The sequence below is a fragment of the Giraffa tippelskirchi genome, chromosome X, assembly GCF_054371585.1.
Source record: "Giraffa tippelskirchi isolate mGirTip1 chromosome X, T2T-mGirTip1v1.2.pri, whole genome shotgun sequence".
Taxonomy (NCBI): domain Eukaryota; kingdom Metazoa; phylum Chordata; class Mammalia; order Artiodactyla; family Giraffidae; genus Giraffa; species Giraffa tippelskirchi.
Window position 1 is genome coordinate 83,183,849 of NC_137289.1, and position 3,388 is coordinate 83,187,236.

The 3,388-nt window shown below is 35.8% G+C and overlaps 1 pseudogene; it reads right to left on the reverse strand.

Annotated features, from left to right (window-relative positions):
* Positions 1-431: 431 nt before the first annotated feature.
* LOC145535677 (protein FAM204A pseudogene) lies at positions 432-2,344 on the reverse strand (annotated as a pseudogene).
* Positions 2,345-3,388: the final 1,044 nt, after the last annotated feature.

Genomic DNA, 3,388 nt, shown 5'->3' on the forward strand with positions numbered 1-3,388 from the left:
GCACTTATGACTAATCCATTATAAACAAATCCCAATCTTAAAAACACAACTCTAGAATAAGTGCAGTTACACTGAGTGCAGATATGAAAGTAAGGAGCTCACTGGCTATGCTACACCAAATGTATGAAAAGTAAAATTGATTTTATACTGGAGGTCTATGTAAATAAATTTAAAAATCTTTTTTCCTTGCATGTATGCTTAGATTACTTGTACAAATCACTGACTGCTCCATTTCATTCACTTCAATGGCATGAACTCTTTAGAAAAAGAATGAAAAATGATTTGATAATCAACTCCCAAATTTTATGCTTTTTTTTTTCTGTTTCCATCAATTTCCTGATATGGTTGGCATAAGCAGGAAAATCTTCTCATTAAATTGAGCAATTGAAGACTCAAGTAAAGCCTCAAAGTTCTTGAAGAACTCTGGCAAGTCACGTATATCCCATGTTGCTTTTGGTTTCTCACCTCTTCTTTGCTGCAAATTCCCAGGCAAGTTTCTTTTTTCACGAAACCTATGAATTTTCAGCATCCTTTTTGGCTTTTACAAAGTTGTGGCAGGAAATTGCTTTGGCAATTTTTACACCAAGCTCTAGAGTAGCTAGCTGGTTGTTGAGTTTCTCGGCCTTCTCAATGTTCCACGCTTCCACAGCCTGGCCTATGCTCTTTTCAAGGCCCAAATTTTCAACTTTTTCCCTTTTAACAGTGGAGGTCAAACCTCTCATTGACTCCAAAATACTAAGTTCCTTCCACTGGGTTTCACTTGAAGACTGTTCATTACGAGATTCTTCTTCATTCTTTAATTTGCTTTTTCTGGAGTGTTTTCTTTTTTTCTTTCCTGATCTTGAAGTTGAGGTTTTCTGTTCAGAATGCATTTTATGCAATTCTTGAAAATTATTCCACTATTTAGGGGAATTCCAGAGGGACACTCTTCATATGCATTTATATTTGCCTCTGCTTCAGCGTTTGGTCCATCTGTAGGAATATCTGAGATCTCTGTCTTTGTAAAGATTTCATCTTCTTTACCCTCTTATAAGTTAAGTTCAGAGCTCTCTTATATGATCTCATCATCGGAATTCAACTCAACATCACTTTCACTTAGGCCAGGATGTAGCAGCCCACTCTATATCTTAAGACCTTGCAGATATCTTTTAAATTAGTGTTTTCAAATAAATATCCAAACTGAAATTGCTGGATCATATGGTAGCTCTATTTTTAATATTTTGAGAAAACTCCATACTGTTTTTTTTGTAGTGGTTGCACCAATTTACATTCCCACCAGCAAGTGCACAAGGGTTTCCTTTTATCCAGATCCTTGCTAACATTGCTATTTCTTCTTTTTGATAATAGTCATTCCAAAAGGTATGAGGTGATATCTCATTGTGACTTTGATTCACATTTCCTTGATCATTAATGATGTAGAGCGTCTTTTCATGAACTTGTTGGCCATCTGTTTGCTTTTTTTGTAAAAATGCCTACTTAGACCTTCTATTTCTTAATCAGTTTTTTAAAATATTGAGTTGTATGAGTTTTAAAATGTGTTTTGGATATTAGCCCCCTTATCAGATATATGATTTGCAATTATTTTCTACCATTCAGTAGGTTGCCTTTTCATTTTGTTGATGGTCTCCCTTGCTATTCAGAAGACTTTTAGTCTGTAAGCCATGTGGTACAGCCAAAAAAAAAATTTCTCAAAATGCTAACTATCATCTTGCTGAAGTGTGTTGTAATCTTTTTGCTGGTTGAGGAGCTTGCCTCCATGTTGATGGTTAATGATTGATCAGGGTGCTGGTTGGGGCTGATGGCTGATGATTGGGGTGCCTGTGGCAATTTCTTAAAATAAGACAACAATAAACTTCGCTGCATCAGTTGACTCTTCCTTTCATGAAAGATTTCTGTGTGTCATGTAATGCTGTTTGATAGCATTTTACCCATAGTAGAGCTTCTTTCAAAATTAGAGTCAATTCTCTCAAACCCTGCCTTGGATTTGTCAACTAAGTTTATGTAATTTTCTAAATCATCTGTTGTCATTTTCACAATCTTCACCAGGAACAGATTTCATCTCAAGAAACCACTTTCTGGTCACCCATGAGAAGCAACTCCTCATCTATTAAAGTTTAATCATGAGATTGCAGCAATTCAGTCACATCCTCAGGCTCCACTTCTTTTTAATTTTTTTTTAATTGGGGGAAAATTGTTTTACAATATTGTATTTGTTTCTGCCATGCAACAATGCAAATCAGCAAGAAATATACTTACATCACCTCCCTCTTGCAGGCTCCATTTCTAATTCTAGTTCTCCTGCTAGTTCCACCGCAGTTGATGTGACTTCCTCCACTGAAGACATGAACCCTCAAAGTCGTCCATGAAGGTTGGAATCACCTTCTTCCCAACTCCTGTTAATGTTGATATTTTTATGTCTTCCCATGACTCATGAATGTTCTTAATGGTACCTAGAATAGTGAATTCGTTCCAGGAAGTTTTCAATTGACTCTGCCCAGATCCATCAGAGGGATCACTATCTATGGCATCTATAGCCTTACAAAATGTACTTCTCAAATAATAAGACTTGAAAGTTGAAATGACTCCTTGATCCGTGGGTTGCAGAATGGATGTTGTGTTAGCAATTAAAAAAAAAACATTTATTGTTTGTAGATTTTTTGATGATGAACATTCTGACTGGTATGAGGTGATATCTCATTGTCGTTTTGATTCGCATTTGTCTAATAATGAGTAACATTGAGCATCTTTTCATGTGTTTGTTAGCCATCTGTATGTCTTCTTTGGAGAAATGTCTGTTTAGGAATTTTTCCACTTTTTGATTGGGTTGTTTGTTTTTTTGATATTGACTTGTATGAGCTGCTTGTATATTTTGGAAATAAATCCTTTGTCAGTTGTTTTATTTGCTATTACCTTTTCCCATTCTGAGGGCTGCCTTTTCACCTTGTTTATAGTTTCCTTTGCTCTGCAAAAGATTTTAGGTGTAATTAGGTCCCATTTGTTTATTTTTGTTTTTATTTCCATTACTCTAGGAGGTGGGTCATAGAGGATCTTGTTGTGATTTATGTTATAGAGCGTTCTGCCTGTGTTTTCCTCTAAGAGTTTTATAGATTCTGGTCTTACATTTAGGTCTTTAATCCATTTTGAGCTTATCTTTGTGTATGGTGTTAGGAAGGTTCTAATTTCATTCTGTTACATGTAGCTGTCCAGTTTTCCAAGCACCACTTATTGAAGAGGCTGTCTTTGCCCCATTATATATTCTTGCCTCCTTTGTCAAAAATAAGGTAGCAATAGGTGTGTGGGTTTATCTCTGGGCTTTCTGTCTTGTTCCATTGGCCTATATTTCTGTTTTTGAAACAGACATTTATCCAAAGAAGACATACAGATGCCT